Raw genomic sequence first — 21,505 nt, 5'->3', positions numbered from 1 at the left:
TGGGAAGCAGAGCAGAAGTTCCTCAAGAAATTAAAACTCCTGCCCAATAATGATTCACAATAAGGCAATGGAGTCAGTTATCTGGAAGCAGTAACTCTCCTCCTCAGCTCATTACAGCCTGACTCACAATAGTCAAGATAAAGTCTATAAGTAGATGAATAAACTATGAGGGGAGAGACAGACACACAGAAAGAATATACTGGAATATTATTCAGGGACTTAAAAAAGAAAAGCAAGAAAATGAATAGTAGATGTGCCAATCAAAAGGTCTGCAAGAAGAACATTATTCCAGGTGCAATTGAAGACCAAAGCTAGCATGATCATAATGATACCTGAAATCTGAAAAAGTAAAACAAATAAAAAGAACCAGTACACAGATAGATGGTAGCACACTTGAGGAACTGGGACAATGTGGACCAAATGATACAAAGTAGCAGATATACAGGATAAAATCCAAAGGACCTTGGGACAGACTGAGTACTAGATTTTAGGGCAGCATTGTGTGCTCACAGTTTCTGTGACAGGAGTAAATTATAACTGTTCCAGACAGTAATGCAACAAAGAGGTAACCATGTGACATAATGCATGTATTGGTTCATTCCATTAAATGAGCACCTACTTGGTATTTACCCCTGCATCCTCTTGTACATCTTAAGTATATCCAATGAAGTTTATTTTTTATATGATACTGTTGTGAAAATGGGAGCATATCTACCCATCTTCATTTTGGGGGTACATAGAAACTCTGTGGCCTGAAAATTGTAAGGATAAAATGTAACATGTCCCCCGCTCCATTACATGTCTAGGTTAGGACAACCTATGGCAGAAAGGACTGTTCATTTGCAAAGGATTTAAATGGCAGCCTGTGTTCCATGAAAGAAACAAGAGCTTTGCTTAAATTGCTTTTGTCTGTGCTTGTAATATCACTGACTACTTATAACCATCATTTAATTACGTTAAGGATTCGCGTTACGCTGTTAGATTCCCAAGTTCTTATCTCTGTGGCTAATAACACTAAATATTCTCCACAGTGAATGTTAATGAATTTGCTTCAGCCCAGCTCTAGTGCAAAGAAAAATCCTCCTGGACACAATGAAGCTGAAACTTAGGAAAGCTATGAGGATCTCAGCAGGCAGGAGAGTCACTTTCTTTAAAATTTGGATAAGTTGGCATTTCTAAGTTTAGCATACTCCTTTGTAGATTATTGTGCACGATTATTTTCTTTAAGATTTTCTTTAAAATGGAAATATTTTTAATTTCTTTGATTATATAAATCAAGATTACAGTACATAGGCATAAAATATGAGTGCTATATAAATGTGCATATACAAATATGTGACTGCCCCTTTAGAGTCCACTCCAAGAGAAATAAGCATTGTAAATGAATTTTTACTTAATATTCACAAATTTCTATCAGTTAAATCTTTCAATTTAGTATGTGAATTGTATTTTAAATAAATTTTGAATTATTATGTCACATATCAATGACATTATTTCAGACAAGTTTTGTTTAAAAATAAAAGCACAGAGCTGGAGGGATAGCAACATGGTTAAGAGCACACACATACTGTTCTTCCAGTGTTCCCAAGTCCAGTTCCCAGTACCCATGTTGGACAGCTCATAACAGTCTGTAACTCTAGATCTGGGGGATCCAACACCTCTGGCCTCCTTGGACACCTATACTCACACACTCACATTTAAAATAATGACCTGGAAAGTTGAGAAAACCTTAATGTCTTTTTGTTTCTTGGTTGTATAGGGGGAATACCCATATTGGGGAGGGGGGGAGGGAATGGGGACTTATGGACAGGAAACCGGGAAGGGGAATAACATTTGAAATATAAGTAAAGAAATATATCTAATAAAAATGTTTAAAAAATCAACAAAAAAAGAAATTTTAACTTAACTCTTAATCAGAGAAACCTTTTTCCAGTAGACAGTGAATTAAGACACTCCCAGCTGCATCACAAGGTGCTAAGAATAAGTGAGGAATGTCTGTGCACCCCCAACAAGACATTTACACCACCCCCTCTAAAACTTGAGTAAGGTTGCAGTAGAAGGGGTAGAATGTTAAGAGCTATGACATCAAATTAAATGTCATCCTCTGCATATGACACAGCCATTGATATCACAAACTCACAGCAGAAAAAATATGTCTCAGCTTAGGTAAAATTGTTATAGAGCACAAATGGGTTAATAGGTTTGAAGGTAAAGAGTGAATATTTAAAAAATATTTCACTGTTCAAAAAGTTCATGCATGTATTTAATAATGCATAGCATAACAATTTTACCTAAGCTTACACATATTTCATATAATAGATAGAACCATTTATGAAACAAGTTTCCAAGCCTCATTTTTATGACCTCTGTCACCCTAATCTCTTTCAAGGCACACAGCGGAACTTACCAGAAGCAAGCATGTTTCCTTCCCCACTCCTTGTGATCTCCCACTCTAAGCATGTGTCATGTTGCTTCATACACTCCATGTTTTCATTCTGCTTTGCACCATGCTGACACTCTTCCTTGTGGAAAATGTCCCCATCTTTTCCACAAACCAACTTTGCCGTTTGTATAATTATAGGACACTTTTGTGACTTATCTTAGTGGGTTGTAATGGGATTGCATATTCTCTTCATCACTGCAAGCCTGAAGCAGATTAAAGGCTTAGTAATGAGCTGAAGAATGAATGAGTAGATGGGATAGATCAGTAGATGATGGGTGGGCAGTTAGATAGATGAAAATAGATGCACAGGTGACTAGCTTGTCGGTGGGTGTTTAGCTAAGGCAAAGTAGAGGTTGTATAAAATTCTACCTTGGGAACAGAAAAAGTGTTAAATACAGTAAGACTACAAACTACTGTTCTGTGTGACAAGGACTTTGACTGAAAATACTACAAATCTGCACCAGTTGATTTTTGGGGTACCATCTCAAGTTTCGGAATGACAAAGCAGGGTCTCCTGTTTACAGATCTATACCACTTTGTTTGTGGGTATAGTCTCAGGGTTGTGAAGTGTTGAGGCAGTGACTAATGTTAGTTCTTCTAGTTCTAGCCTCACATGGTATTGGTACAGGAAATGAGGCACAAGAGTATAAAATGACCAGAGGCATTAGTTGAGTTGTGTGACCTTTACAGCCTTCACTTCAATCTGATGTTTTTCCTATAAGCACAGAAGGAGTGAGCATAAGTAAGTTGGCATATGTCTTGAAATTCAATCATAATTTCTATCACGTGAGATTGTTGTAAAGATGAGAGTAGGATGTTGTTACAGTATGACTCATTTCTCAACATTGCAGTTATCGGAAAAGGGGTATTTGATATTCAAAAATAGTTTTGTTTAAAAAACTATTTAAAGTTGGTACTTAACTAAATGAAAGGCTTGCTAATATATGGTAGCTGACCAGCATTTGTTAAAGGCTATTTCTGTTTACTTGGTTGTATTTTTTAATTTGTAGTTTATTTTATGGGTACATGTGTACCTCTGCAGTACCTACTGCTGACAGAGGCCAGAAGAGGACAAGAAACCATAGGATACCTTGAAGTTGTGAGGCATCATATGAGTGTCAGACATCAAACCCTGGTCCTCTGGTAGATTAGACAGTTCTTTTAACCACTGAGCAATCTCTCCAACCTTCTATTCACCTTTGATTTTCATGATGATGACAGTTCCTTGTCTTCTGAAATGATTCCCATAAGAAAAGTTGCTTAGTCTAGGTAAGGTAACACATGGAAGAAATCCTAGCACTTTTCTTAGGAAAAAAACAGGGAAATCAGAGGCCATAGGAAGCTCAAGGTTAACATAAGGAAAACTTGCTGTGATCCTTCCATAACTCCCTCCACACACACAAAATGAAAGAGAGGGAGTGATAGAAGAAGAAAGGGGAAGAAAAAGGGGGAGGGGAGGTGGATGGAGGAGAAGGGGAAGAAAATCGAGGGAAGGAAAGGAGAGGAGAAGGGAAGGGACTGGAAGGGAGGGGAGGGAGAAAAGAAGAAAAGTTGATTGCTAATATCTCAAGAAAATTCTGATTCTATTTTTAAAATAGATGCTTGAGTATTAGAAGTCAGATTTAGAATTTAATTCTGAGGCATAACATTTACTTTTGTGTATGTTTTTCTGCCCTAAGAAATCTAGTCAGGCTATTCACAAGGGAGCTGTTTCCCATTTTGCTCTGAAGCTGTAGCAACATTCTGCTATAAGAAACAAACCATTGGATATATTTACCATGCTCCAGGAAATGAGCACTGACATTAAGTTTTCTGTTACAGAACTAATTTGTATCTTCTGTGGCCTGATTTCGGCTTTCTGAATTTTTCATTTCTCTAAATTAATATAAATAGCTGGCAAATGCTGCCCTTTGGCAGCACCAAGCAAGCCAAATATGTTATGCAAGCAAAGCAATTCATCTCCTGAGTCTCAGACACAAAGGGGAAATGCCTTCAGTGCCTCTGTGTCATCAAAGTTGTCGGTATACCATGGCGTGCCTTAGCCTTCTTTCCTTCTTCAGAACTCTGCCATCGAATGTTCACACTTAGCTAATTGTGGCCATCTGTTTCTCAACATTTGGTCTACTTCTCATTGTGTGGATGACCAGTAACCTCTAATTTATTTTGAATTTTAATTTATGTTTATAAAATGTAAAGATATATTACATATGTATACTACTGTATTACATATATGGTATTGAAGTACTTAATCCATCAGTAAAATGGAAATAACAATTTTACCTTTCTGTACTTGTCAGTGTGGAGGACTCTGAGATGGGCATTGAATGCAGAGTAGAAGTTCAGTTATAAAGTGCTGAATTTTTAAAGAAAAATGTCCTCCACAGGCACATGTATTTGAGCATCAGGGAAGGTTATTAGAACCTTTAGGAGTTAGAGCCTAACTGGAGAAGTATGTCACTGATGAAGAGCTTTGAGGGTTTATATCTTTACCTCATGTCCTGTCCTCTCACTGTCTCCTGTATGGATAAAAAATGTGATCAGCCAGCTTTTTGCCTGTGGCTTCACATGATGGCTTCTATGACAGACTGTTCCAAACCTTTTAATTACTATGGTGGTTTGAATGAAATGGCCCCCATAGACTCATTGTCACTGAGTGGTGTCATTGGAGATATGGCCTTGTTGAAGTATGTGTGGCCTTGCTAGAGGAAGCTCTGGTACACTTTGAAGTTTCAGAAGCTCAAGCTAAGCCCAATCTCGCTCTCCCTTTCCCTCTTCCTCTTCCTCTCCCTCTCCTTCTCCTTCGCCCTCTCCCTCTCCCTTCCCTCACCTTCCCTTTCCCATCCCCTCCCTCTCTGTCTCTCCAGCACCATTTCTCCCTGTGTGGTGTCATCATGCTGTCAATAATAATAATAATAATAATAATAATAATAATAATAATAATAATAGACTTAACCTCTGAATCTGTAAGACATTCATTCATAAGAGTTGCCATGGTTATGGTGTCTCTTCACAGTAATAAAACACTAAGACAACCTCCCTACATTACTTTTTAGCATGGTATTTTATCACAGCAACAAAAATGTAGCTAATACATCCAGAAAAGCCACAGGATAGGTCAGACTCCCCAAGTGCTAGTCACTGAGGAGTATTGGTAGTGGAGCAGGTAACTTGGTAAGGAATTGAAGCTGATAAGGAAAATGTCAAGAGACGCCATGGCTGGTTTCTGAGCAGAACCATTCTCAGCCTGAAGTTAGCTTACCATATTTTTTTACAGATTTGCTCTTTTTTTAAAAGATTTATCTATTTATTATATACAAGTACACCATAGCTGTCTTCAGACACACCAGAAAAGGGCATCGGATGCCATTACAGATGATTGTGAGCCACCATGTGGTTGCTGGGAATTGAACTCAGGACCTCTGGAAGAGCAGTCAGTGCTCTTAATCTCTGAGCCATCTCTCCAGCCCAGCTTACCATATTTGCTCTACTGTATTTTTCATGGGTTCTACTGGGAAATTCAACAAAGTCGAGGAAAATCAACATCAATATTGAGATATGTGATTGGGTCCAGAACTAAAACCTGTCTTCTTAATGCTGTCTAAATGTTGCTTTGGTTAACTGTCAATGAGGGGGCTGAGGGTATATGGAAGAGAATGGGGGACAAGAGACACAAAGAAGGACGGCGAGACAAGAATCTGATCAAGGCGACAATTTATTTTTTCCAAGGCTGAATTTATACCATAACATGAATAACAGAGGGAAGGGGGAAGTGTGATCCAAGGCAAAGCTTTCAGATTCTGCTAGTGCCTGCTTCAGACAGGGTCACTAGTTAACCTGGAGTCCTTCATACACATGTGTAATGAACTGTTAGCAGCAGCTAGACTGGAAAATGGGAGCACAGGGAAGGGCATCTCTCCTTGGGAAGGAGGCTCAAGAGAGAAAGATAAAACTCCCTGGCAGAAAACAATTTCTCTCAAGCAAATTATTTCCGAGTTAAGCACCAAGAGGACCAAGTAACACTCTTTGACAAACAGAACAAACAGTTTCATGTGAGCTCCCCTCATCAGCAGTGGTGTCAGGGCATTCTTTCTGATAGATTTATTGACCTATTGACCAAGTCCCCAAGCTCAGATTCTGTAGGTTTAATAAAATATGATGACCTTTTCTAATGACCTCTTGTATATTTAATGTCATTATAGAACAAAGATACAAGTAGAAGCTGGTCACAGCTAGGGGTCAAAGCAATTCCTGTAGCATCTCAGAAGGCCTAAAGCTTCTAGTCCTCACATGATGAGTCAACTTTCCAAATTCCCTACCACCGGTGCCACTGTCATCTTCCTGTAAGAGCCCCACACAGCATCTTACTAGTCTTGTCTCTAGACTCCAGAGTCATAAATGTATAGGTTTTTTAACATTTCCTGCAGGAATACAAGCTACAGAGACATCTATATCATAATTATGTCATTAGTTTCCAACAAGTATCTAGTAACTTGAATGTATTTAGAGAGTATAATATAGTTGCTGTATTCAGAATAAAATTATAGATTGAGAAAGGATTTTAGAAGTGTTTAGAGGACTGACTGGTTCTGTTTAATTCCTTCTGCCTGTGCCTTGACTTCAGTAAGTCTCATCTAAATGGCATTTAGCAGATGTACCATCAGTGTTTGCAGGAGAGAGCATGTATAAACGTGTGTGGGTGTTCATGAATCTTTAAATTTGAGTGCATGTCTCTTCAAGCAGAGACTTATTTCTCAAGTAAAATACCTTTTACCTGCTAAGAAGAGATTAGTCTGCTTAAAACTGTCATCAGGAAATGTTTTATTTTGTCCTTTTGGAAGGAAAGCATTGCTAAAGAAACAAAATTAATTAATGTGGAAATTCATAATCAAAAAGTGAAAACATTACCATGCTTTGAAATTTTTCACATAGATTGTTACAATTTAGCAACATAGTTGGTATCAGTTCTCTCTAATACCTTGTTCCCTTCTGCTTCTGTGAACAAAACAAGGTCTAATTTCCCATCCTTGGAGCACATGCTGATCATGTAACTAGTCTTTGTAAATAGAGTGTAAGCAGTTCATGTCTAAAACTGTAAGCAGTTCAAGGTAAAGAAATTGGCATGTGGTATGAAACCATTACACAGAAATGAACCTTTGTTAACATGTGTTAAATGTGTTCATAGAACAAATAATAAATTCTAACTCGTTATGGTATTGAGATTTTGATGCTGTCTGTTGCCATAGTATAACCTCCTCTACATGCTTCTGTATGCATCTGACCAGATGCTATTTACAAAATCTGCAAAACTGCACTGACTCTCACTAACAATGGGAAAAGGAATAGCTAGGTGAATGCTCACAGTATGATTTATTTGTGTAGCATTTAAGTGGAACAATTCATTGATACATGCTTGAATGCACACCAAATCAGACTTCTGCTTTCCCTTTGCTTTTTGAGGCTTACTAGCTACATTTGAAACTACAAGGGCCCTAGGGATACAGAATTGATTGGAAGCAAGTTCATCTGTATAAAACAATAGCATTTCCTTAAACCTGGTAGAAGCTTGGTTTACTCTAAAGAATTTGAGTTTAAAACAAAGGGCTAATATGTTCTCTCCCCAGCATCTTCAGAAGTCTATGTCTTTCTGTCTGTTCTTCCTTCCATAGTTCATTATTTTATCCTTAGAATTGTTAGGTTGGTCAAAATAGCTTCTGTCAGTTCAGCCATTCTTTATTAGCACCCAAGGCCATAGAACAAGAAGAAAATCCCCAAGAGAGAATTAAACAAACTCTGTACTTCCTCTGGAAAGTTCCGTTAATATTTCATTGCTAGAACTTGGCCTCACATATCTGCAAATGTGCTTTAGAAAAGTTGTCTTTCAGAAGCTAGAATATTTTAAGGGAGATGAACATAGAGGCAAAGATATTCTTTTCCACACTCCCTTCCAAGGCTACTACCCTATGCTGCTTGCTAACTTCTAGCACAAGTGTCCTTTAAATTCATTTGAAAATTAAAGTCTATCTCTTCTCATTCCCTAAGTACATATGGTCATCACTAAAATATACACATCTTAAAATATACACATTTCTCTTTACTTGATCATTTTTATGATTCTTTTCTGATGTAAATCATTTTAATAACAATAACTTTACATTTATCCACAAGGAAATGATACTACCCACTTGCTTCTTCTCTTCCTTTGTGCTTTGTGCTTTAATTTACTATCCTACTCTCTTCCTTGAACTCCTCCAAAGATTCATACTTGGTCTTTGGTGTAATCACTGAGTTTTAATTATTAATGAAAAAGAGAGTTTATACCTCATAGTGTGGTGGTTTGAATATGTTTGGGCTGGAAACAGCACTATATATAGGAGTGGCCTTGTTGGAGTTGGTGTGGCCTTGCTGGAGGAAGTATGTCAGTGTAGAAGTGGACATTGAGGCCTTTCTCCTTTCTCCTTTCTCCTTTCTGCTTTCTGCTTTTGAATAAAGATGTAGAACTCTCAGGTCCTCCAGCTCCATGTCTGTCTGGTGCTGCCGTGATCCTACCTGAACCTCTGAACCTGTAAGTCAACCCCAATTTAATGTTGCCCTTTATAAGAATTACCTTGGTCATGGTATCTGCTTATAGCAGTAAAACCCTAAGACACATTGCTTTAAAAAGATATATAAATAGATGTCCATTCATGGGAAAAGAACAAGAATAATTAAAGTTCCTAGTTTATCATATATTAACATTTGGTTTATTGTGTTATATACTAGTTTCTTTTCTGTTGCTGTGATAAAAAACACATGATCAAGGCGACTTATAGAAGAAAAGTTTTGTTTGGGCTTATGGTACTAGAGCAATAATACTGCATCATTGTGGGGAAGCATGTCAGCAAGCAGCAGGCACAGGAAGCTGAAAACTCACATCCTCAACTACAAGCATGAAGCAAAGAAAGCAAATTCAAATTTGTGCAAGGCTTTAAATCCTAAAGCCTCCTTCCAGTGACATCTCTTCCAGCAAGGTTGAACCTCCTAAACCTGTCCAGACAGCACCACCAACTGGGAACAAGTAGTCAAATATTGGAGTCTATGGACAAGATGCTTCTTCAAGTTACTACTTCAAGTTAGCAACTTATATGTAACAAAAAAAAATCATGTTTGGTGAGATTGTAGAGACAAAGAAATCTGTGCCACTCTTACTGGGAATGTCAACTAGTACAGTCATCATAATAAACAATATAGGGTCACTGAAGACATTAAATATAACAGCCATGTTATTTAGTAATAGCACTCAGACAAATGGCAGAAGTGAAATCAACATCAGACAGACAGTTCGATTCCCTGATCACTGAAGTATTATCTGGTACACAGGAGGCTAAAGGAAAGGAAAGTACAATACTTTGTTAGTTGTGGAAAGATACTTATGTGCCTTGTTCCTATATGGGAAAACAGCTTGTTGAACATTTTTTTTTTGCTGAGTAGTGTTTTTAAACAAGATACAAACCAGAGTCACCTGGGAAAAGCAAACCCTAACTGAGAAACTGGCTGCACCAGGTTGGTCTGTGGGCATGCCTGTGGGACATTTCTTTTTTATTCATGATTGATGTAAAGGGACTCAACCCACTGTGGGTGGTGCCACCCCAAGGCAGGTGGTCCTGTGGTGTTTAAGAAAGTAGGCTGAACAGGCCATGGAGAGCAAGCCAGTCAACAGAGTTTCTACACCATTTCTGCTTCAGTTCCTGCCTTAAGTTTCCAGATTTGAATTCCTGTGTTAGCTTCCCTCCATAATGAACTGTAAGCTATATGTTGAAAAATACCTTTGGCCCCCAAGTTGCTTTTTGGTCATGGTATTTAATCACAGCAAAAAGCTAATTAGAGCATATTATGTGTCCCTTAGAATTGCAAAGGCAAAAGCATGTTTATAGCATATAGAAGCCCCAAATGATATCTATGCTGCTTGGAATCCCCAAATAGTATATTTCCAGAACTATCTGATCCTTTGTTGGTTTTGGTTTTAGTTTTGGTTTTGAGATAGTGTCTCTTTATGTATCCCTGGATATCCTGGAACTTACTCTGTAGATCAAGCTGGCCTTGGACTCACAGAAAACCCTTCGCCTCTGCCTCCCTAATGCTGGTATTAAATGTGTATGCCACCATCACCTGCCAAAGTATCTGTTCTTTTAATAGTGAAAGAAAAAGGAATGCAAATTTGTACTATTAGGATTTATTCTGATTTTCCTTTATAATAACTTACGCATTTCTGACATAAAAGTCAAGGGTTTTACATACTTCAACAACTATTCATTTACGCCTACCTCACAAAAGCATAAGGACAAATACTAAAGATGCTCACTAAGGTATTTACAATATAAAGTATACACGATCATTGCTCACATAAAGAATAGTATATTCCATTGAAAATATGTACATGTTATTGCATCAGTTAAATAATTATAGGGTGATAGTTATTACAGTGAGGTAATGTAATTTAAATTCTTGCTTTGAAAGCTTACATCACAGATTATCATGAAATGTATAAATATTTTCTACTAGTTCCTTAATAAATCACTCTATAATTCATAATGTGTGCCTTACATTATGTGTACAAGTATCAGTAGTTTGTTAACATTTAATTGAAAAGCACATAAACGTTTTTATCAATATACTAAACATTGTGTACCAGAGATGCTCTATTGGGGGAATTCGTTATTCTAAGGTAATAACATAGATGGATTAAGATAACTTGCTCATCTATTATTTGATATCTTTTTATTTCATGACCAAAATATTTTATCTTCACCCCCAAAATGACTATTGTCACTTGAAATGATACAGAGTCACTCTGTGGAATGACAGAGTCATGACAGAAACAAAGGCAGTTTTGCCACTGTATGTTTTCCTCACCACCAGTAGGAATGCTGCTTCAGTAAAACATACCCACAACTTCCAGTGCCCACAGCTTCCAGTGCCCACAGCTTCCGGTGCCCACAGCTTCCAGTACCCATAGCCTCCCGTGCCCACAGCTTCCAGTGCCCACAGCTTCCAGTGCCCATAGCTTCCAGTGCCCATAGCTTCCAGTGCCCACAGCTTCCAGTGCCCATAGCTTCCAGTGCCCATAGCTTCCAGTGCCCATAGCTTCCAGTGCCCATAGCCTCCCGTGCCCAATAGCCTCCTCCATGCCCACAGCTTCTGACCCTCTTCTCTTGATTGATATTATTTTTCAATATTTCATTCTTCTTTTTGCCATTTTATCTTTTTATCATCTATTTTTTCTCCTATAAAAGAATAACTAAGTCATAATAAGGACTTATACTTACAAAGGCAGATATAGAGGAAATCAGGAGGTAGGAGCAGCAAAATCAAAGTTATCCTCAGGTACCCAGGGAGTTAGAATTTTAGTTTGAGCTATATAAGACACTGTCTCCAAAAAATGCTTGAATTACAGAGTAATTTAGGAACAAACAAGCTGCCATTTCATTTATTTTCCATTTTCCTTTTTTTTAATATGCCCAAAACAATGAGAAATCTTATTAAATACTTTATGCTCATACTTAATTTCTAGGCCCGATGTGAAACATTTTAGATAAAGAAATTACTGTTTTTGAGCAAACTATGTTTCCTTGGACTTCTCATGTTTCATTTTGTATTGTCAAGAACCACTATTGTATTCTCTAAGTGATTTATTACTGTTTGGATGAGTTTTGCACCATTTAAAATGGTTTGTAGAACCATTTTAAAATATAGTTATAGATGAAATATACCACAGCTAAGTTTCTTCTCATAGCTTTTTAAATGTTTATTTATTTATTTGTATGTTTGTTTGTTATGTGTACAGTATTCTGCCTGAATGTACACCTGCAGGCCAAAACATCGCACCAGATTACATTATAGATGGTTATGAGCCACCATGAGGTTTCTGGGAGTTGAACTCAGGACTTCTGGAAGACCAGCCAGTGCTCTTAACCTTTGATCCACCTCTCCAGCCCTGTCAAATAGCTTTTAATATAAAAAATGTAACTAAGTAAAAAATAAATTAATAGGCCAGTTCAAGGTTACATAGTAACACACTAACTCAAACAGCAACAATAATATGCAAATAGCATAAAATACACTGAATTTTGGAGTTTCTCTTCATTTAAAAAAAATCACCCATTCTGGAAATCAGTCTGGAGGTTCCTCAGAAAATTGGACATTGAACTGCCTGAGGATCCAGCTATACCTCTCTTGGGCATATACCCACAAGATGCCCTAACATATAAAAAAGACACATGCTCCACTGTGTTCATAGCAACCTTATTTATAATAGCCAGAAGCTGGAAAGAACCCAGATGCCCTTCAACAGAGGAATGGATACAGAAAATGTGGTACATCTACACAATGGAATATTACTCAGCTATCAAAAACAATGACTTTATGAAATTCGTAGGCAAATGGTTGGAACTGGAAAATATCATCCTGAGTGAGGTAACCCAATCACAAAGAAACACACATGGTATGCCCTCATTGATAAGTGGCTATTAGCCCAAATGCTTGAATTACCCTAGATGCCTAGAACACATGAAACTCAAGACGGATGATCAAAATGTGAATGCTTCACTCCTTCTTTAAAAGGGGAACAAGAATACCCTTGGCAGGGAAGAGAGAGGCAAAGATTAAAACAGAGACTGAAGGAACACCCATTCAGAGCCTGCCCCACATGTGGCCCATACATATACAGCCACCCAATTAGACAAGATGGATGAAGCAAAGAAGTGCAGGCAGACAAGAACCGCATGTAGATCTCTCCTGAGAGACACAGCAAGAATACAACAAATGCAGAGGCGAATGCCAGCAGCAAACCACTGAACTGCGAACAGGACCCCCGTTGAAGGAATCAGAGAAAGAACTGGAAGAGCTTGAAGGGGCTCGAGACCCCTTATGAACAACAATGCCAAGCAACCAGAGCTTCCAGGGACTAAGCCACTACCTAAAGACTATACATGGACTGACCCTGGACTCTGACCTCATAGGTAGCATTGAATATCCTAGTAAGATCATCAGTGTTAGGGGAAGCCCTGGGTCCTGCTAAGACTGAACGTGATTTTTGGGGGGAGGGCGGCAATGGGGGGAGGATGGGGAGGGGAACACCCATAAAGAAGGGGAGGAGGATGTTGGCCCGTAAACCGGGAAAGGAAATAACACTCAAAATGTAAATAAGAAATACTCAAGTTAAAAAATAAAATAAAATAAAATAAAGCTGAAAAGATTAAGATCACACGTTGATTGACAAGTATTAATCGAGCTATTAAAGATGTTTTTAAAGAAAAAAAATCACATATTCTGTAATGTGACCATAAATGCAATAGGATTTATTTCACAATAAATTAATTTTATTATCTTTTTTCTGTTTAAAAATGTTAGTAAGATTCTAATCACAAACTGGAGTTAGAATCTGTAATGGTAAATGGTTCTGTCTGATGTTGCCACAAGATTTCCCAAAGTAAGTTACAAAGCACTGTGCAAAACAAAGAAGACCCAGGGGAAATCTCAGAACAGAATGAATGTGTAGGTGGACTGAATGCATGCAGGGACCACAGAGGTAAAGAGTGGAACTAACTTCCATCTACCAGAGCACACAATCCATCTGCCCAACTGAAATATGTCATGTAACAAAACATGGTGTTGGTTACATAGTTATATTTCTTCTAGTGACCTCAGGTTTTCATAGTTTTACAATAAGTATTTTTAATACTTATTAACTGTAAAAATGTTTCAAAAATAGAAACTATGCCTTTAAAAGGTCTTATTGCATGTTTATTAGTATTTGGGGCAATATTAATACACATAAATTATGAAGATATTGACACTTTAATAAAAGTTAGTTGTATATGGAAAATGAAATTTATAATTAGCCTCAGTGGAGTTCAGGGCATTATCATCAATCCAATATAATAAATAATCTGTTCTAATGTCTTAGAATTTTGAATGCCTCTGGCTATTATTATAGACATGTTATTTACTAAAAGGATGATATTTCACTTATCCATTGTTTTTTATCGTTTTTAATGTAAGTCCCAAGAAAAACATTTAAGGACTAAAGAGTACCAGCAAATAAAGAGATTGTAACTTTGTCATCCAATGACTATAACAGAGAAATAATCAAAAGGGGTTGGTTATTGTCTAATAAGAATAAATATAAGTCTGTTTCATTTTTCTAAGACTGGGTATTAATACATGCTGTGGAGTAAAAGTTGAATGTACCTTGTCTTTGTCACTGTTATATTACTGAGGAGAGACACCATGACCAAGGCAACTATTGTAAACAAAGGCATTAAATCAGGAGCTTGCTTACAATTTCAGAGGCTTAGTCTGTTATCCTCACAGTGGAGAGCATGGCATGGGAGTCATGGGGGAGAACTACATCCTGATCTTCAGGGAGAGAGATATAGGGTCTGGCATGGACTTTTGAAATCACAAAGCCCACCCCAAGCAATGCACTTCCTCCAAGAAGGCTGCACCTACTCCAGCAAGACCACATCTCCTAATCCTTTCCAAGTAGTGCCACTCCCTAATCTAAGCATGTATTCAAATATATGAGCCTATGGAGTCATTCTTATTAAAACTGCCACATACCTGCTATGTGAAAAGATAAGATAGAATTTACATATATACATGTAAACTTATATATGTGTATCACATGTAACATGTAACACACATACAAATGAACATTCATGTGGATAGAGAAACAAATTCATTTGTAAAAGAAACAAACAATTCTTTCCCTAAATACTATTATAAAATTGATAATTTTACTGAATAAGTAGCTATGTTGAAAATAATCATGATTATTTATGCCTAGGGGCATGTTTTACCTTTGTTTGCAAACATTTTTCTAAGTACTTCTTAACAGTTTAGAAAAAAACCAAATCAGTGTGCTTAAGTTGGCAGTTTACATAGTAATAGATAATCCCAAGATGACTGTTGGGGATTCCGTGCTGCTGTTACTTTACTTTACAACTGTAACAACATGATCCACATTCACTAGGAAACCTACCCCAAATTTAGGATTCTGATCTTTGCACATCTACATACAATACTCTCTGTGACACTAGAGGGTAGAGGCAAGCTACCACTCCCAATAAGCTGCACAGTCGTAGGTGAAACAGCCAATCAGCAGTGCTTGACTACAGAAACATTCAGTAGGTATACAAAGGCATTTTTGTAGTATTTTCAACTTGATAAACTACTATTATTATTAGCATATGTTTATTAGCATATGTTTCCATTGGAAATCAAGAGGCAGTCATATATATATATATATATATACATACATATATATATATATACATATATATGTATTAATTTATATATTTTTCCCTTTCTCTTAAGTTGCTGAGGATAAAGCCAGAGCCTTGGACAAGCTAGCCTAAGACTGAGAGCAGCTCCACCCTTCATGGTTACCTCTACATTTACAGTGATGCAAATGTCATCATGTTGTCTCCACGTCATTCACTGGGATTAATCTGAAATTTTAACTACAGGAAGGACCATGATAAATGAAGATATTTCACTCTCAAATTGTCTTTAAAATAATGGGAGAGTGATGGTTCCAGTATATACCCTGAGATAACACAATGGTATGCAAATTTCTCAGATGACTTATGTTATTAACAAATGAATCTATTCTATGAGAGTCTTAAGTCATAATTGCAAAGCTAAGAGGAAATGTTCAATTTTCTTTCTGTTTTCTTTCATTTTACTTTCTTTTGTTTGTTTGTGCATTTGTTTGTGTTAGAACAGAGGTTGAGACAGGGTCTCTCTATGTAGTCTTGACTGAACTGAAATTTACTATGTAGACCATTCTGACCTCAAACTCACAGAATTCGGTCTGTCTCTTCAAATCCACAGTTTATTTACAATTACCTTCTATTCAGTGAAGTGTAACAATATCCAGAGATGCTACTGTATAAAATAATTTTAAAACAAGAAATATTTGTGTTAGCATAACCATATGGTGAAAAGAATAAACATTATATTTTTTAAGAAAAGACTTTAGAGCATAGCATTTAAAAACTAAATTTAAGGTGCTAGAGAAATGAATCACTAGTTAAGAGGACTGGTTGCTCTTCCCAGAGAACTTGGGATCAATTTCCAGCAACCACAAGGTAACTCACCTGCCTGTAACTCAAATCCCAGAGGATTCGGTGTCCTCTTCTGGCCTGAGTATACAGGCATGCACATAATGCACAGCCATGCATGCCAAGGAAAAATACATGTATTCACTCATATATATGAGTGTATACATTAAATAATTCTAAATTTTTTACCTTAACTTTTGGGGTGGATAAAATAGCCCATTGGACCAGGAGACTTTCCGCCAAGCCTGACAACTTGAATTTGATCTCTAGAACCAACATCATAGAAAAAGAGAACCAGCTTCCTAAACTTATCTTGGACCTCTGCACCATTGCCACTGTGGTGCTCTTGTGCCTGTGCATCTGTATAATTTACCTTTCATTCCCCTCTTCTTCTACTAAGTAATTCTAATCTTAGAATTTTGATATCAAGTCTCATATTTGGTCTCACCAGTTGTCCTAACTGACTGGTACTGTTGTCTCAGAACCATCAACTGCACAGTACCCACTCGATTTTTAACAAAAGCAATTAACCTGTTTGTCATGCAGGGTCCAAAAACTAAAACCAAGAAAATTATTAGTAATGGCCCAGCCATATAGCAGAGAGTAGGGTAGTCATCCAGGGAGACCGAGTGAACCAAGACTCAAACCAACCTTGTTGAGCATGTCTATCTTTTTGTAGGAGTCAAACCTATTAACTCGTTTCTTTAACACACATGGACCTATAATCAGAAGCAGAAGCAAAACTAAGAAGGGTCGCATAAGGAAAGATATCAGAGTAGTAATGCAAGGAGATCTACTAAACCAGCTCTCGAACCATCCCTGATGCGCTTCTCTGTCTCTCTGTCTTTTGTCTAACCTTTCTCTAAGTTTTTTCATGGAGTCTTTAATTACTCCTGAATGGTCTGCATAGAAGCAACATTCTTCTTTCAGTGTAGCACAGAGAGTCCTTTAAGGAATATCAGGTCTAATCTTCTCCTATTCTGAAGGACTACCTCTGAGAGGGAGGTTAGGTATTCTTGGAGGTCAGCTAAAAAGTCTTTCACTCTTTTTATATCTGAGTCAATGGCAGTTCTGAATTCTCTATAAGCCTTGCATTGCAGGGCAATGGCAGATGCCCTTGTGCTGCCCTTGCAGCACCTAGATAGCCTTAAGTAATTCTCAACCCTTTTTTTGTCTTACTAAGTCTTTAGCATCAGGACTCCAATCTGGATACTATCTAAACCTACACACCAAGGTCATGACTAGCTTTTAGAACTTCTAAACTTATACAGATTGTGATCCCTGAGGCACAATCCCAAGAAGTGTTAGGAGTACTAACATATGCAATGTTACATCATTTGTAATAGAAATCAAGCCTATCCCCACACCTATCTTGATATAACCCAGGGCAAACATGAAATTAAGTCTAGGGAGCTTTTTGAAGATCTGAGTTTCCCTCTAGGTCCCAGCTCTCAGCCCCAACAGCTAGTACACGGCTGGTGAGGGCTGAGAATTGATGGCTGTCAGGGTGGTCAGCAGCACCTGGTATGGTCCTTTCCAGTGAGGCTCGAGTATCTGGGTTTGGTGCCATTGTATGTAGCTGAGTCTCCAACCTGGAACTGATGAGATGTCTCGGGGGTCCCCGGGGCATAGACTGCTGCCAGCTGTGACCAGACTTATTTCTGTATCACCTGTAGGTCTTTTAGCCTGGCATACAAATCATTATTACTATGACATGTTGGTTTAGTAACATCATCTAATACAGTCAGAGGAGCTGAGGCCCCATATAAGATCTCAAAGGGGGTAAGGCTGAATCTGGAAGGGGTATTTCTTGCTCTGAAGAGAGCAAGAGGGAAGGAGTGCCACCAAGTCTGCGCCAGTCTCCATGGTCAATTTGGTCAGGGTCTCTTTTAGAGTTTTATTTATTTACTCTATCTGTCCTGAACTTTGAGGTCTGTAAATACAACGTAATTTCTAATCGACCTCTAAATACTTGGCCACAGCCTGGCTTACCTTGGCAACAAGGGTAGGGCCGTTGTCTGACCAGATTACCTTGGGCATTCCAGACCTGGGGAAGATTTCTTCCAGTATCTTCTTGATGATTTCAGAGGCCATCTCTCATTTGGTGAGGAAAGCGTCTATCTATTTCTGAAAAAGTATCTACAAGCACTAGGAGATACTTGTGATCATATTTTTCTGGTTTTATCTCAGTGAAGTTCACTTCAACTTTTCACTAAACTCTCTAGGTCTCTTTGCCCTGTTTGCTTGCTAAGCATTCACTTATTGACATACCTTATACTTTTTACTGCCTCTCTGGCTAAAATCTTAAAGTCTATTCCATACACTTAACTACTTGGACAAACTTTTTATCTCCTAAATGAGTCCATTTCTGTATTTGGCAAAGTGAGTCTTTTCTTTGTTCTCTGAGGAATATAGTTTTCCCTCAAGTGTGCCATTGTCTTTTTTTTTTTTTTTTTTTACGCAATTTGGGCCTTTTCTTCTGTTGTACATTCTAAGTGAGGCCATCCCTTGGTCCAATCCCAGTTCCCAGTGGCTGTCTCTTGCAGGCCTGTAACCAGGATAGGCTCCTACATAGCCATTTCCCGAGCCACTTTATCTGCTTTGTTACTGCCCCATGCCACTGAATCTCTTCCCTCCTGATATCCTGAGCAATGAATAGTACTCACAGTTGTTGGCTTCACCAGGGCATCCAAGAGATGGCAAAGGCATCTGCGGCACTGATGTGCTGGGGGGCTGAGGTTCAGCCATCCCAGATGACATTGTGTTGTCCACCATGGCAGCACCCACTTATCTCTGACCTTCATGAAGAGAACTGTTCCCGTCTGTAGACAAGGTAGCCTCGGCTTTCAGCAGGGGTCAATCAACCAGTTGCAGAGGTCTTTTCTCCACCCATGGGCTTCTGCCAGTGCTTGACACTCGTGTTGCAGTGGCTCCAGGTCAGGATTAGGCAGCAAGGTGACCAGATTGTCCCCAACCAGTGGAGAATCTAGTCCATCGCAGCTGACCAGTGGTTCCATCTTTTGGGACATTCTATTCAAAGGCAAAACATCAGCCACTCTATCACAGTTTAAATCCTGGATTGGGTGATAATTGTCTGTGCCCGGCTGGCAGGAACGGTGTGTTCCAGGCAGAACGGCACTAAGCCACACATCTCCCAGCATCAGGTACTGGTGTACTGAGACAGGTCTTAAGCCCCACGTACACAGTCTGCAGATATGCATACACATGGCCTCACCCTTCAGCCCATGCAAGCCATTTTGGAAAGCAAATTTCTCATGGGCAAGGGATGGGGGCAGTCAGGGATGACCATGAACTAGTGGGTTACCTGGCCCACGCCAAGGTCCACTGTTCTTCGGGCAGTCCATAAGTATTGTTTGTTGTCAGTAGCCCCTTGTACTCAAGGTCTTTGGATACTGGCCCACTGGAGCATAGGAGCACAGAGCGTTGGGCCCCCCGCAGGCACACAACAACTGGGAAGGCTTTCCTTCTATCTTTGTGCATAGCCAGCACTCTAGGACCAAGACGCTTGCCTTTGGAGCCACTGGAGAGGCCCCTCTTGTTCTTCCTGGGACAGTCCCTGACCCAATGTCCTTTTTTTTTTTTTTTTTTTTTTTGGTATTAGGTACACCGATCTTTAGCCAGGAATTCTCTCCTGTTGACAGGTACTGTCTTCCTAGGTTTTCTAACTACTGTGGCCAGTATATGTTCCTCTCTTGTCTTTTATCTCTCTTTAGCTTTTTAACTTCTTTTTGTCTCTTTTTCCCTAGCTTCCTGCTCTTTTTACCTTCTTTTCTCTTTCAACCTTACTTTCTCTACAACTTATACTAACTCTCAGCAACTTAGCTTAACCCTTCAAATTTCTGTAACTTTCTCTTCATATCCTTTCCTTATCTTAGCCAGATTGGTGGGGCATTTTCCAGCCCCTAGGAGACCCACCCTTGGAGCCTGGGGGCAGACCCGAAGCACTCCCTACCTTCAGGGGTATTGAAGTCAACAGTCAGGAGTGAGGGCCTTCCATCCATGTCTGGAACATTCTTTCTGGCCTCGAGTAGGATTCTGTCTTTCCCCAGTGGTAAAGAAGGCCTGTAACAGTTACTAACAAGCATCTCAAGTGGGATGGTGAGAAAACAAGAAGGGAATCTAGAGAATAGAGGTCCACTGAAGAGGACAAATAGCATTTAGTCACACAACTAAACCAGGAGGCCTTTTTTGGACAAAAAGGCCATTGTAAAAATAAGCACAAGCTTTGTCTATGAAACAGAAAGGTGAGCAGAGAGGCAGTCTATCTGTTACCGGCTGTCTCTCTGGACTTAGATTTTCCCTTAAGGAGTACCTCTCTTCAGTGTCAGCTTGGTGGTTGTTTATTTTTTTAATTAAATGTTGAAGCTAGGAAAGCCAATACTTGCTACCTCCTACTTAAAGATGTGTATGTCTGTCCAACACAAACAGATAACATCTACACACTCTATTACTTTCTCTCGGCTGTGAGAAAACTCCTGATAAAGGCAGGCATGGCAATTGGAGCATGAGCCAACTCATCACATTGTGTCTTCAGGCAGAAAGCCAAAGACATGAATGCTGGCGTGCAACCTACTCTCTCCTTTGTTCCTTTATTCAGTGCAGGCCCAGCCCATGGGATGGTGCTGTTCACGTCAAGGGTGAGTCTACCTTCCTTAATTAAATCTCTCTGGGAATGTCCCCACAGACAAGGCCAAAGGTATGTCTCCAAGGAGATTCCAAATCCAGTTGACAATGAAGATTAATCACCACACGACTACCTAGAATTTTGAAAAAGATTGATTAAGCTAATATACATGAAAATTAAACTTTGGTATCAAGTAACTGTTCAAAAACATCTCACAAAAACTTGTATTAGCATCATTATTAAATTATCAGTAAGTATAGGTACTGTTGTATTTGATTAACAAAATGCTAATACCTGCCTCCAATAAATCCATAC

At 38.7% G+C, this 21,505-nt stretch overlaps 1 long non-coding RNA gene across 1 annotated transcript in view; it reads right to left on the bottom strand.

The window, feature by feature from the left end:
- Positions 1 to 20,159: 20,159 nt before the first annotated feature.
- Positions 20,160 to 21,505, bottom strand: part of LOC148002463 (LINE-1 retrotransposable element ORF1 protein-like) — an 80,025-nt gene continuing 78,679 nt past the window's right edge. The window contains exon 4 of the long non-coding RNA XR_015632880.1: positions 20,160 to 21,323. This is a non-coding gene — a long non-coding RNA (LINE-1 retrotransposable element ORF1 protein-like). The remainder of the gene's footprint in view (positions 21,324 to 21,505) is intronic.

Source organism: Rattus norvegicus, chromosome 11 (genome assembly GCF_021556685.1).
Source record: "Rattus norvegicus strain SHRSP/BbbUtx chromosome 11, alternate assembly SHRSP_T2T, whole genome shotgun sequence".
NCBI lineage: Eukaryota > Metazoa > Chordata > Mammalia > Rodentia > Muridae > Rattus > Rattus norvegicus.
This window is presented reverse-complemented; position numbering and strand designations above follow the sequence as displayed.